The following is a 15,406-nucleotide window of genomic DNA, read 5'->3' on the forward strand; positions in this document are numbered from 1 at the left end:
AATGAGAGAAGGCATTCTGACCAGACAGGGCTCAGCCCACCCCACACCCTGCTGCACTTCTGTCTTGCTCTGTGACCGGGGATGTCCATGCCCCACTCTGGATCTTGGTTCTCTGCAGGGAGATTGGCTGCTGCAGCAGCACTTCCTCCAGTGCTGGTAACAGGGAGCACATGACGTGGTGCAGCCATCTGCGGGGCCAGAGCACCTCCCATGCACCTTCAAGGAAGCAGCAGGGGCTGCAGAGCAGGGACACAATGCAGCCCTGTGGGAGGACACTGAGATGCTCACAATACCACCTGGCCCTCACAGAATCAAAAGATCTTTCTTTTCAGCCTGGAGAACAGACAAGATGGTGATCCTCCTTGTAGCTCTGGCACTCCTGATGGCAGGGATCTGATGAAATGTTGGCTGCCAACAAGATGGCACACCAGGAAGTACCACTGAATTTCAGGAAGACTAAATCAATGGGACACGAGTGGACAGTCTGACACTGGCCTCCACCAACACTGATTTTGCCTTCAGCCTCTACAAGGAACTGGCTTTGAAGAATCCAGGTGAAAACATTGTCTTCTCCCCACTCAGCATCTCAGCTGCCTTGGCCATCCTGTCCCTGGGAGCAAGCAACAACACCCTGGAAGAGATTCTAGAAGGTCTCAAGTTCAATCTCACAGAGACCCCTGAGGCAGACATCCACCGGGGATTTGGACAGCTCTTCCTCATGCTCAGCCAGCCAAATGACCAGGTGCAGATTAGTACAGGCAATGCCATGTTTGTTGAAAAGCACATACAGATCCAGGTAGAGTTCAAGGAGAAGGCAAGGGTGCCGTACCGTGCCGAGGCCTCAGGTGTTGACTTCCAGCAGCCTCATGAAGTCAAAACCTCATCAATGAGTATGTGAGGAAACAGACCCATGGGAAAATCAAGGACCTGATCTCAGGCCTGGATAAGAGTACGTTAATGGTGCTGGTGAATTACATCTACTTTAAAGGTAAGGATGGGCCCTGTTTTATGGGGGTTGGAGAAGGCGTTAGCTGTGCACCTTGTGTTCATACACTGAGCACTGGAAAGGAGAGGCTCATGGCCTTGGAGACAGGGGTGCCTAACTTCTGATTACTATCAGGCCTTACTTCTCCTTTGACATATTTTGGCTTAGATGTGATTCCTGACTCATACTCCACATATGTGGCCTCAGTCTAAGAGAGATGAATTTGACTTTGACTTACACTTACTGACTATCTGAATATATAGACCACTTGTCCAGTCCTATCTGACAGTGTAGAGGTCAGGTCTTCTCTCTGTAGACAAAATATCTCGGTCAGTGTTCTATTGCTGTGAAGAGACACCATGACCACGGCTACTCTTATAAAGGAAAACATTTAATCGGGTGGTGGGCTCACTTCCAGGTCAGAGGTTCAGTCCATTATCATCATGATGGGGCATGTCAGTGTGCAGCAGACATGGTGCTGGAGTGGTTTCTGAGAGGCCCTGATCTTGTAAGCAACAGGAAGTGGTCGGAGACACTGCGTGGTATCTAGAGCATTTATGAGACCTCAAAGCCTCCCTCCTCAGTGACATGCTTCCTCCAACAAGACCAAACTTACTCTAACAATGTCACAACTCCTAATAATTCCACTCCTCGTGAGCTTATGGCGGCCAATTGCATTCAATCTCCACAGAAGGAGTCCCTCAATCAGCCCACTCTGTCATGTCTAATACTCTCCTACACAGTCCATCTGCTGGTGAACCTCATCCTGAGGAGGATCCAAGTCCTTCCCGAACCAAGAATCCTGGCTATACCAATCTTAATAGGAAAGTAGCACGGTTGACAATTATCTAATTGCCCCGTGGGGAGTGTCTCTGCTGGACCTCTCCTCTGAGCCTTTTCTGTAAGGCTGGACCCGGACATGGAAAGTAAGGACTGGGGAGAAGCCATTAGTAGGAGGTGTCAGCCAGTCAGTGATCTGTGTTTAGTGTCTGACTGCTTCGTGGAATTTTGGTCTGTAAAATAAAGAGCACAGGTAGCCTGCGGGGTCACAGTGCTGAAGACACGCTCCTGGGGCAGGGGGACTAGAAAGTTGGGAGACTAGGCTGAAATTGCTGCGGGTAAGGGTTGGTAGGAATACATCCAGGGGCGACACCTGCAAAACTCTGCCAGACAGACCAAGGAGTGGGGCAAAGGCCCACACAATGATGCCTGATAAAAAGCTCCATGAGACCAGACCTGGGATGGATCTGGGACTCTGAACTTTGGATAGTGCAGGGCAGGTGGAGTGAAGCCTCTGGGAATATAGACAGAAAACCTATTGGTGGAGCTGAAGTACACAGGCCATGCCAGAGCCCTGTTCATCCTCCCTGACCAGGGCAGAATGCGGCAGGTGGAAGCCAACCTGCAGCCAGAGACCCTGAGGAAGTGGAGGGACTCTCTGAGGCCCAGGTGCATGTCCTCTGGAGCCAGAGCTGGCCTGGAACCCTATTCTACTGTCAGCCTGAGGCCAGTGTCCCTGTACCTCAGAACCTCGCTAGCACCCAGTGTAATGGGTGGAGAGTCAGCAGGGACAGGCAGAATGGGGGTGGATTTACCTCTGCTGACTCTGTAGTGTGGGGACTGTGTTTTCAGTCATTTTGTTTTTCTCAAGATGGCATCAGCTAGAGCAGGAGCTGAGGATTCCTCTGTGTCTCCCAGGCTGTAATTACATGGAGTCTTGAATGGGTTTTGGAAGGCAGGAGTTGACAAGAAATCAGCTCTGAGAATCAGCTCTGCCCTATGCAGCCAACTCATCCCCTCATCACTCATTCATTCACCAGTGTGAAATGATGACCTGAAGACCTACTATGTGCCATGTTCTGGTTAAACCCAGAGGGTATATCAGAGACTAAAGCACAAAATTTCTTACCCTTGTGGGCCCATCATGCAACTGAGGAGGAAAGATTAGGAAGACAGAATTGCAACCAATCATTATTTGTCTTGTTAAAAGGTGATGAGGAGTAAAATTGGGAAGAAGAAGGTCTAAGGGTAAAAAAAGTAGAGGTCAGACGTGGTGTGCAATTTTAAACAGGTGAAATTTTAAGTGAAGTCCGAGTCCACATGACAAGGGAAGGACTGCATTTGTGAATCAGCGAGCAAAGCATTTTTGGAAAGGAAACAGCTGGTACGAAGCCTCGTTGCCTCTCCAGCACTGATGGATAATTAATGCCATAGGAAAAGCAAATGATGTGATGAAGGCACTAATGGAAAGAGAATTTCTCCCCAGTGAGAGGGCGGTGTGCAGACCTGCCCAGCTACAGTGTGCTTTGAAAGGTTTGAAAGATCGAAACATATAGTTCCGTGATTCATATGTTTCTCTCTCCATTCTCAGGAAGATTGACGAGCTCTCCCTGCCCAAGTTCTCCATCTCCACTGACTACAGCCTGGAGAGAATCCTTCCACAGCTGGGCATCAGGGAAGTCTTCTCCACACAGGCTGACCTGTCTGGGATCACAGGGGCCAAAGACCTCAGAGTCTCTCAGGTAAGCCAAGACACACTGGGTTGTTTTCACTGGTGAATGTTGATGGTGAAGGCAGGTGTGTGGGAGATGGCAAATGTGTGAGAAAGCCTGCATTTCTGAGATTCCCTCATCCTGGGAGACTCGGTTACAACCTAAATACAGATACTCCTGCTGGATACCATGCAGCCAATTCTCCTCTGTCCTGTGAACATAACCTCAGCCAGGAGCTTTGGTGGGAAGGAGCCTGTGCTTGACCGTCGGTTTTCAATCACACCAACCAGCACTGTGGTGCAGATGCCTCCCACAATCCACTGCAGGGCAAAGCCTTCCAGTCTCAGCTTCTTCGCTCACAGCCACCCCAGCACTTCTTGTCAGGCACACAGAACTGGAGCAGTAAAGGAAATAACAACTGATGAATGCAGTTGAGATGAAAACTTAAGCATAGGAGAGAAGATGCCTTAGGACCTCATGTTACGTTCCCAGATGCACAGCATGGCAATGCCTAGTATTCTGTGCAGTGCCCACTCCGAGCACCAGGCTCTAATCTGTACCCACAGATCATGGCAGTCTAGGAAAGAGAAGTCATACCCCTTACATTACTGCTGTATTTCCCAAGGAGGCTGAAGCTGGCAGGAAGCTGAAGCCTGCACTGGCTGCCAGCACACTGGCTGCACCCTGCGGTTTTTCTGAGAAGTGACCTGTGGAGCAAGGACTGGCATTGCCTATACCCGTCCTCCACTGTAAAGTGGATTTGAGAGCAGCAGAGATTCTCAGAGACTGAGCAGACCCAGAGTGTGCTTCATCTCACACCCTGAGCAGGGATCGGTTGATACCAGGGGTAGAGGTCATGATAGGAACAAGTTCAGGCGCAGCTGAGGCCAGCAGTCAATGCTTGCTCCAGGAATCACTTCTGTTGCACTCCTGGGTCTCCCGTGAGTGATGTCTTTCTCCTACAGTTGGTCCACAAGGCTGTGCTGGACGTGGCTGAGACAGGCACAGAAGCAGCGGCTGTCACGGGAATGATGATGGAGGAATCATCTCTAATTAGGAATCCTTTGAACGTGACTTTCAACAGGCCATTCCTGATGATTATCTCTGACACAAATACTCAGTCTTCACTCTTTATGACAAAAGTCACAAATCCCAAGGGAAATTAGAACTTCCCAAGTGGTGAGGCTTCCTCCTGAGAGCCAGGGATTAAGCCTGTATGTGGGTCTCTATGTGCATTTTGGCCTCCATGCTCTGAGTGGAGAGTGACAGGGACTAACTGTACGGCTCACACATGCACAGAGTCCTGTGGACAGACAGTGTCAGGCTCCCCCACCTCTTTGCAGTAATAGCTTATGTTTCTGAGACTGAGCTCTGACTCCGTGGTGCCTCTCTGCTGCCTCTCCTTTCTGAGCCTCCATCCAAATACCGGGCCAAGGCAGATAGGCTCAGCCCCTATCTGCACTATGGTTATATCTGCCTTCAGCTTCCACAGGCTTCATGGGATTATTCAAGCTTTTAGACCCATTGTGTGAACCTTAGGCCCAGGACTGAGAAGGGAACCCACTGCCCTCTATGTGTTTCCAGCATGTGAGACCAGTGTGTGCACAGTTCCTGCCTCAAACTTTTCCTCACCCAGGCTCTGCCCCCCAGTGTCCCTACAGGGGCTCCTGGGCCTGCCCACATCTGGCGCTGTTGTGGAGAACCTATTCCTGCTTCTGCATGGAGTCGATTGGTCAGCTCAGCTCCTTTCCCCTACTCTACCTACTTGGGGCAGAGGAGCCTTTACCTAGGTTCTCCACTGGCCAACATCACGTAATAGATGGACACCTCTCCTTCCTTACCCAAAAGGTAGGACTATCACAAAATACAATAAATGTATGACTGCACAGAAAGTGGCCAGGTTGTGTTCACTCAGCTCTGATTGGCAGAGGTGTGGCCCTAGTGACAGCAGAGTACTAGAAATTGTCACTTACAGTCTGTGATGGACCTCTCACCTACATGTTATTATCAGTTTCTTTTATGGAGGAGGAAACCGAGGAACAGAGTTTAGTCCTTTTCCCATGATGTCACAGCTAGACATTATGACTGACGGGGTTTTATTCCAAGTCTCTTCATGCCTGAGTAACAGCCTTCCCCAAACCAGGGTTCTGTGCCCGAAGCATGACCATGGTGGTGGGCAGGTGGAGCATAAAACAAGCGCTGGATGATTCACAGAGAGCACCCAAATGAGTCTGTGGATCATGTGATCTCTGTGCTGAGGTCATAGGAGGACAAGATGGTGGTCAGATGACCAAATAAAGTGCTTTTGACAGGGCACACTGCAATGCAGGCATTTCTAAGAATCCTGGGTGTTTAGCAAAAGAAGAAAGTCAACAGATAGCAAGGAGCCTGGTCCTGTGAGGGTCCTCAGATGACTCAGAACTACAGGGAGTTGTGGAGCGGTGAATCACTGTTCCTGTTTTGGGACCCTCATAACTCCTTCCTGCTATAAGATAGCAAGCTGTTCTGGGAAGATGTAGGGTTGTCACTGAGGACAGTTACAGGAAGCCCTCGAGAGGTGAGTGGGTGTCAGCTCAGTGATGAGTTGGTTTTGTGCCTAGACAGAGGATAAGAGGAGACCAAGGTGCATTTGGGTTGGGGTGCATGGTGTCCCTGGAGACTATGTGATCCCTGAAACACTGCTGGAGGCCTGCACAGAGAGGGAAAGGTGTGCATTCGATTTGAGACATTCTTGACTCTCAAGGTTCCTAAGAACACACATTGAGCAGGTGGACATGGGGTTTCAGAGGATTACAGCCTTGGGGGATCACACACAGAATTTCTTCTCCAAGTGAGCACTGAGGTACCAACCCAGGGGGAGCATGGAGTGATAAGAAGGGCCCCATGAATTGAAAGCAGCCATGTACCAACAATTCCTATATGTGCAACAGTCAACTGAGGCCCTGAGGTGGCTGAGGTGGCCACCTCATGCACTCCATGGGCACTGGCATGCCTCAGCTGCATCCCTGCATCCTTCCTGGCTTCAGCTCAGGTATCTAAGGAGCCTGGTGCTGCATACATCTCATGCTGCCCATGAGCTGAGTCGTGCAGCTGTGGGAGGAGTCTGAGTCTACCTCTTATGTATCAGTGAGTCTCTGATACATATATCAGGGTTTCACTTTTGCCCCTTCTATGAGCGTTCCCCAGAACTTCACAAGGAGCTATTACTCTGGTATTGAATCCCCTGCAGGGACAGCCTTGCAATAAAGATAGAAGACTGTGGATTGGGGAAGGGGCATGTTTACAGTAGTGACCTTTGCTCCAAACCAAAGCCAGGAAAAAGTGTTAAGGGTGACCCACCCAATGTGAGGGTCTCAAGGGGCAGCCACTGTGAACTGCTTGATTTGCAGATCACAGCCCAACACCAGAACCTTCAGAGAGGATGCTGAGCTGCCATCCAGCTGGCTGCCTCCATCTGTTTTCTGTTGTTACTGAGGACCACTGAGCAGACAGTATATAGAGGGGTGTGTCAGTTAGCCTTTGATCACTGGGACAGCCCATCTGAGGAAACCCACTGAGGGAAGCAAAGGCATGGATTGAATCACAGCTTCAGAGAGTTAAGGTAGGGTCTGCTGGCTTCTTTACTTTGAGCCTGAAGCAAGTCAAACTTTGTGCATGAAAGACATTATCAAGAGGATGAGAGTTTAGGACATGGCTAGGTGGGTAAATCATTGATCCCACTCCATGCATAAAACAGATTTTTATGCCCTGAAACCTAAGAAAAATGTCAAGAGTGGTCACATGAACTTGTGGTTGTAGCTCTTGGGAGGCAGAGGCAGGTGAATATCTGGAACTCAATGGCCAGTCAACATAGGTAATTCACTGACTTCCAATGCTATATAGAAACATTATCCTAAAACCAAGGTGGCTGAGGAATTACAGTTGACATTGACCTCTGATTTTCATAAGAATGTGAACATGGATGTGCACCTATTCACTTATAAACACAAATAACCAAATCATGTAAGTGTCCAAATAGAAAAAGTAGTGGGTTGGTACCGCGCCAGCACGGTCTGGAACCACGAGTCTCGGCGGAGGGTGTCCAGGTTGAATGAAATCCACAGAGCACGAGGTTGAGGTGAAACAGCAGCTCGTTTATTGATCTGCTGGGGCTAGCTTTTATACCATGGCACCAAATGGGGAGGGGGCTGCGAAGGGACTGTCACCTGACCCAAGGAGGGACTCTCACCTGACCCCAGTAGGGATCAAGGAATAATCACATGCACTCAAACTTCCTCATCCAACTCCAGGAGCAGAGGGAAGTTATGATTCTTTGCAGATAAGCACCTCAAATGGGGGCAGGGAAATATAACTCGGGGTAGCAATTCCCACAGGTTGGGAGCCAGATTAATGGTGGAATGTTTGCTTGGGTTATATATGTGGAGTTTTGTGAGTCTAGTACTGTGTGAGTGAGGAGACAACCCTAGGATGGGAGGATGGAACTCAGCATTTGTGCCTTGAATTCTGATGAACTCAACCATTTGGGTGACAAAACCATCCTTCACTCCACCAGGAAGGCAGTATGTTTCCTCAGCTGTTACATTAGAGTGTCCTCAGAGCCAGGCTGGGTATGGCTCAGCAAGGCCCAAAGCTGTGTTGATCAAAAGGAAGGACACCATCCAACCAGTAAGAAATCACACATAGGCCTTCATTAGTTATAAACTGATTGGCCCATTAGCTCAGGCTTCTTATTACCTCTTATAACTTATATTAGCCCATTATTCTTGCCTATGTTAGGCACAGGGCTTGATACCTTATTCAGTGAGGCTGGGAAATCCCAAGAACCTTGACTGAATCTGGTGCATGACCGGGCCTGGGGAGGAATAATTGAGAGGCAGATCAGGAGGCATCTGGTGAGGTGCCATAGCCTTGGCAACCCTGGGAACAGGAGGGAGAAGGACAAACAGGAAAGGTTCTTTTAGTGCTGCTGGGGAAAACAGGGTGGTTTGCACCTCAGGCTTGGAAGGCCTCCTGATGGGAAGAAAGATGACACCTGGTTGGGATGACTGTGTGGTAGCAAGCTACTGGATGAACCTCTCTGGGCGGTGTGGTGAGTGACACAGGTTCCATTATTTACAATTGTCTGGCTTATTATGGGGATAAAGGGGGGAGTTGGACGGAATGTCTAGAGGGCTACTCTTCCACACACCCCTGGTGTGGGGGCCACAGAATTACAGTTGAAGACTTGTGATGATGGTAAACACAGGCACCCACCTTTAGCCTCTGTCCCTTTGTTCAGGTGTCCAAAGGTGAAAGTGGACGGTAAATACATGGAAGGGAGTAGAAGAAGGGAAGGGAAGAAACAGAGGAGGGCTGGAGGAATCAAGGAGTGAGAAAGTGGAAGAAAGAGGGACAGCAAGAAAGGAGGAGGGAGGGCCAGGGAAGGAAAAGCCAAGTGAAAGGTGGAGGGGAGAGAAGACCAGAAGAGCACAGAGGGAATGGGAGGGGCAGAGGAGGGAAGGCTGGAGCTAAGCTACTTGTCCCCAGGGCTGTTACTCTCCTGCAGAGGAGCCAGGGATCTCAGTTAGTTAGCTGCCTTTACTCCATGTTTACTTCTGACTGATGCAAGCATTTCTTCGGAGAAGCACCGAACACTATTTTGTGTCAGAATTGATTCCAGAGGAAAGGGTCTGCTCCATGTGTGCAGCAGGAGGCCTGGCTCAGTGGCTGAGCTACTGCTTCCTCCCTTCCCTAGTTGAGGTTGAAGACCCTCGGTCATGGAACCTACAAAGTAAGTGGGTTCCTGACGCTGAGACATTTCCTGTCAACTGTAAACATGCTGGGGAAGTTACCTCCTACAGAGGGACTTTCCTATCTCTCCTTAGCTCCTTCAGCCCCAGGTAAGATAGACAAGGTCTCAGTACTTCCTCCCTGTGGAGTGCAGAAAGGAGCAGGCTCCATTCACACAACACGAGCAAAGTTCATGGCTCCTGCATCTTCCATAAACATGAAGACCCAGACTGGAGAGAAGATTTATGTGCATCCCAGAAATGTCCCCTGATTCCACTTCAGTGACCCAGGAACAACCCATCACCCTTCCTCCAAACCAAGATTCCAAGTCATCACCAGAACCACACAGTCCTGGGAAAGCACTTCCTTTGTTCCCAGGGGGCAGGAATCCTTGGCATTATCTGAGAGCTGATGCCCACTGCCAGCATCTGGAATAACTGAGTTCTAGATGTTCATCTTTGCTGCCTTCTGTTGTTTTGTTCTGTCTACTGCACAGTGATGGCTATTTATCCCTCCCATGGGCTTCTCCCTCTTCTAGGGAATTGCTGGCACATACAATCTGTGCCCTGTGCTCAGACTGGAAATGAGTAGATAGAACGATTCCTGGTAATGTGCATTTCAGGTTTCTTCTAATAGAACCAACTGACAGGAAATTGCCCAAAATTGCTGTAAACAAGCTTTCTGAATCTCCTGGGCATGTCAGGAGCAATGAGAATATGCAAATCCCTGCCCCACTTGTCACCAGGTTGGGCTGCAGCTAACATTTGTTCTGTATTTCTAAGTCACTTTGAAAAGAACACAACTCTGTGTCCATGCTCCCTGATTTCTTTAGGGAAACTCACACATTAATAAACACTGGCCTCAATGCTGACAATCCAAACGTGCATCCTGTCCTGTCTGGCAGCAAGAGACATTTTCTTAACAGAGACTCGCTGTGTCCTCTTTGGCATCAGAATTCTGAAGGGAAGCTGCCTTGTTTGGCAGTGAAGGGAAATCCCTGAAAGGATTCTGTGTCTTCAGAGCCAGGCTGACTGATCTGAATTTCAATACTGGAGAGAGATGGGAACATTGCAGAACCAGAGGCCAGTTACCTTCTCATGGGCTAAGGGGGTTGGGTCCAGGAGGGTGTGCAAAGATGGGGACAGATGACCAACATCTAATAAACCAGAAGCAAACTTTAGTTCACATTTCAGACTCCAGGAAAAAATAAAAAATTTAAATTAAATAAATCTGCATGGGACACAGAGACAGAACGGCCTTTTAAAGACACAGTTATAGAGCCAATTATGTAGCAACAGTTCAGAGTTCTGGAGCAGCAGTCTCAGAGGGTGAGAAATGTTTCAAAACACTGTCCAATGTATAGTATGATTTCTCCCATTGCCAGGACCCACAGGTCCAGGAGCTAATAGTGAAAAGGCAGGGTTCCACTCACAATCGCCCTAGTGATCTAAATGAAGATTTTTAAATCCTATTCCCATGACCTTACTTCTGCCAACTAGAAGGTGTGGTTGTAGGAGAAGGATCATTCCTGCCAGTAGACACAACAAACATTCCAGTGAACTGAAAATTCTGACTTCTATCTGGCCACTTTGAGGATTAGATGCCTTTTACCCAACAGTCTAAAAATGGAGGGACTGTGTTAGGTGGAATGATTGGTCCAGATAACCAAGAAGAATTGGATTGCTTCTCCCCAGTGGAGGGGAGAAAGACTGGGCCTAGAGTCATGTGATCCTTTAGGGATTCTCTTTGTGTTACCATGTTCTGAGATTAGAGTCATGGGAAACTACAGCAACCTAATACAGGTGGAATCACAAAGGGAATGTAGGCATGTGTCTCTTCCCCTATACAGAACAAAGGCGAGGTGAGGTGCTTGCTGAGTGTGCAAGAAACACGGAGTGGGCAACAGGAGCATTGTGATGGCTGTGTGACCAGTTCCGGAATGAGAATGATGATTCACATGAATGTTTTTGCTATCTTTTGTTTTAATATGTATTTGTACAGATGCTTGTGCTTGCGTTCCTCAATTTCTTTATCATACAATGCAATATTAATCCAGGCAATACCAGTGGATATAATATTTGAGTTAGACATATGAAAAGAATGACTCTCAAGGGACATCACTATCTATTATAAAATTAAGTATGCATTTCTGGTCAGATAAAGGAAAGTCATATCATACTAGGTATGATTTTGATGTTAAAAATATATTGTATTAAATTGTACATGGGATAGTTAAGCCACATAAGACATATCTAAAACCTGAGTATTGCCTTCAATATGAAGTTAAGTATGCATCAAGGAGACAGGATATCTGTCGAGGTGACAAGGAGTGGACTTCGGATGGCTACTATTGATTATCAACTTGATTCCATTTGGAATTATGTAAAATTTAAGCATCAGGCTTTAGTTGCCAAGAACTGTTTCTTAAATAATAATTTTAAATAGGGAAAGGACATTGGTGCTGGAACGTTTGAAGTGAAAAGACACACCTTTGTTCTTGCCTACATCTTCTGCTGGCATTCTATATGAAGGGAATGGAAGAAGGAAACTTGCTCTTTTTGCCTGCTTTATCTCACGCTCCCTGACTGTCCATTTCTTCACTGTCATTAGAGACCACTTCTTCAGAGATCCCAGCATACACTGAAGACCAGGTAAGATATCGAGACCTATGTGGACTGAAAAACTATGGCATCCTGGTACCTTCCATTGGTAGAGAGTCATTTTTGTACTAATTGGATCACGGGTTTTAAGCCATTATAACAAATCCCTTTTCTGTTCATATATTTCTGGATTCACTTTTACTCCTCTGGAGAACCCTAACAATGGAAAATTAATTGTCTATTTGCTTCATATGTTCAATGGTGAATCAGTACTTATGGGGACGAAGACACAAGTCAGTATAATTTAACTCTATAAGGCCAACGTTCCACTCAGCACAATCATGAGGTTTTCATCAATGAGCCCAGCAGACTCCACTGCAGCGGTGGCTTTTCTGTGAGAGCATCAGTTATCACTGTCATCTCATGGATAGAATGTGGGCCGCAAACAGGGAGGTGACACAGGCTTGAGTTATGATAGTCAGGTTCACCTTCCTGTTCTCCCCGCTGCTTTTGTTCAGTTTTATTCTAGGATTTAGACTCTTGCTATGTAGGGAAGGGCTATGGTTAAAATGTGAAATGATTTTCAGAAGCTCAGGGTTTTGACTTCTTGCTCTCCTGTTGGTGACACTGCTTTGGGAGACCAGTGGCTAAGTTTTGACTAAACCTATGAGCTAGAGGGATTTAATTAGCTGAGTTTGACGAAGATTTCCTGAGTCTTTCGATGGGAGATGCTGATCTCCTTAGGAGGCTTAGACTGAATCTTGGCCGGCCACCCTGCCTGTCCTGCCAAGAACTGAAGAGCAGAAACTAACCCTTCTCCATTCAAATTGCTTCAGTTGCGTATTGGACCCATCAATGAGGAAGACAAGGAACATACCCAGCTGTCCTCACTCCTGTCTCAGCCCTGCTAGTGCTGGGATGAGAGCTGTGTACAACCTTGGCTGTGCCAGGTCTTTCCCAGGCCCCTCCAAACCCTTCCCACCTGACCTCTCCCTTCCCTCTCCCTTCCTTCCTCCATCTTCTCTCCTTCTTACTTCTCCTCCTCCGCCCTCTTCTTCTTTTTCTCTTTTCTGTCTCTCCCTATCTCTTCATTTCTTCTCAGAAGTTAAGGATGAGCTGCAATTTGAGTAGGTCCAAAGAGATTTCCCATCAAAAGCCTTGAGAAAACTGGTTTTTTTTTTTTAACGCAGTGTGGGGGTTTCTCAGCAAGCACAAGACTCTGCGATCAGTTTATAGCCACAAAAGGAACAAGAAAATGGACTTGAGAGTAAATCTGAACATGGAGCCTTGAGCACATCATAAATCTTCACCCAACAGTGTGACTCATGTGTGCCCCAGAGGAGGAACACCCCAGGCTGGCTCCTCATGGGTCCTTGACACTGTGGGGTATTTCATGTTTATGTTTCAAGCTGTGTATCTGGGGACAATTTATTCTGTATTAGTAGATGTGGGGAAAGACCAGTCTCCCTCTTAGTAATTAGGACTGAGTGTGAGGGACGACAGTTCAGAACACAACATGCAGGCTCACCCTGAAATGACTAAGGTAAGTTCTTCATGCTCTGACTCCATCTTCAGTTTGCTCACACAGTTCTCAGCAACCTCTGTTCCCCTACAAGTCACATTTGTCTTCACATGTATTTGAGATTTCCATGGACATACCCATGGTGCAGATGCATCAACCAGAGTAAATAAAGGAAACCACAAGAAATAAAAAGCTATAGGAAAATTATTGTAATGGTATGATTTAAATAGTTACTATGCTCTGTCAGAAAGGAACATTTCAGATTAATCTGACCTTCATATAATTTCTATTCAAATTAGGTGTCTTTGATATTTGACTTTAAGCATGCATGATGTGCCCTTGAGTTTGGGGACCTACAGACTTTTAGAAATAATCAGTTCACTTTTGATCTTATCAGTAATAAAATTACTTAAACCATTAATTGACTCCATAGCATTGTTGTCAATTACTATATCATATGGATCATTTCAACACCACAGCAGTGTCTCACAGTGGATTCTTCCCTAGGCAGGATCTCCCCTTCTGCCCTTCTTTCTCACACCCCACAGAGCTCACCATTGGCCACTACTGTTGCTCTGTCTTTCATACCAAGGCCTTGTTGAATCCTTACCAGCCCCTGCCCATTGTGCCCCTTTGCTGACTGCCTACAGTGCAGGATCCCAAGACCAGAAACTAATCTGTCAATGGAGGTTCCTCTCCAGCCAAACAGTTCCTCTAACCACTCCGAGGCTTAATATTAATTACAAACTGTCAGCTGATTGCTCAGGCATCTCACTGGCTAGCTCTACATATAAATTAATCCATTTCAAATAATCTTCCTATTGTCACATGCCCCGTGGCTTACTGACAATGTTCTGCCAACATACTCCTCCAGTGGCTGTTGGTGTCTTTCTCAACCCTGCCCTTCTTCACCTTTATCTCTGCTTGAATTTCCCTCCTAAGTATATTCTGCCCTGCCATAGGCCAAAGCACCTTCTTTATTAACCATTATTAATAAAACATATTCACAACATTCAGAGGAGCATCCCACATCACTAGGTAATGGTGGGCCAAGCCAGAAGTGTGATCCTGATCAGCTGGATGGTACCCATCCTCTCCATCACCACAGCGTTGGTTCCTGCTGACCCACACTCCATCCAGCTGTAAGGACACACTAATGTAACAGCTGAAGAAAGGTACAGCCTTCCTGGTGGTGTGGAGGATGACTTTGTCATCCGACTGTGAGTTCATCAGAATTCTAGGTATAGATGCTGAGCTGTATACTTTCCCTTTCCTCCTGGGGATTATCTCCACATTACCACTGTACAGGGAACCCAAAAGTTCACATACCTAGTTGAAGACAGCATTTCACCATTAAGCTAGCTCCCAAACTCACTTCTCTTTCTCCTTGAACACTTATCTGATGTGTTTATTTGTGTTTGTGAAGAAGAATGTGCACATTCATGTTCACATTCATATGAAGGTCAGAGGTCTTCGTCAACTGACATTCCTCATTTACTTTGGTTTTGAAATAAGGTCTTTAATAGGTTTAGAAATCACTAAATTGCCTATGTTGACTGACCATAGAGTCCCAGGGATCCATCTGCCCCCTTCTTCCCATAACTGTGACCACAAGTTCATATGACCACTCTTGGCTTTTTTCTTCGATTTCAGGGAATAAAAATCGGCTTTATCCCTAGGGTGGGTACAACAATTTATCCACCTAGCTATGTCCAAAGCCCTCATCCTCTTGATAGTGTCTTTGATGTACAAAGTTTGAATTGCCTCAGGCTCAAAGTAAAGAATCCTCCAGACCCTGGCCTGAACCCTCTGGAGCTGGGATTCAACCCAAACCCTTGCTTCCCTCAGTGGGTTTCCTCAGATGTGCTGTCCCAGTGATAAAAAGCTAACTGACACCCTCCTCTATACACTGTCTGCTCAGCGGTCCTGTAACAACAGAAAACACATGGAGGCAGCCATCTGGACGGCAGATCAGCATCCTCTCTGAAGTATCTGGGATTGGACTGTGATCTGCAAAGCAGAAAGTTCACAGTGGAGG

At 47.1% G+C, this 15,406-nt stretch overlaps 1 pseudogene across 1 annotated transcript; it reads left to right on the plus strand.

The window, feature by feature from the left end:
- Window positions 1-403: 403 nt before the first annotated feature.
- Window positions 404-5,374, plus strand: LOC125398448 (serine protease inhibitor A3N-like; annotated as a pseudogene). The gene is made up of 4 exons (XR_015739165.1): window positions 404-988; window positions 2,296-2,434; window positions 3,357-3,507; window positions 4,443-5,374. The product of XR_015739165.1 is annotated as a serine protease inhibitor A3N-like (transcript).
- Window positions 5,375-15,406: the final 10,032 nt, after the last annotated feature.

This window comes from Myodes glareolus, chromosome 11 (genome assembly GCF_982192425.1).
Source record: "Myodes glareolus chromosome 11, mMyoGla1.1, whole genome shotgun sequence".
Classification (NCBI taxonomy): Eukaryota; Metazoa; Chordata; class Mammalia; order Rodentia; family Cricetidae; genus Myodes; species Myodes glareolus.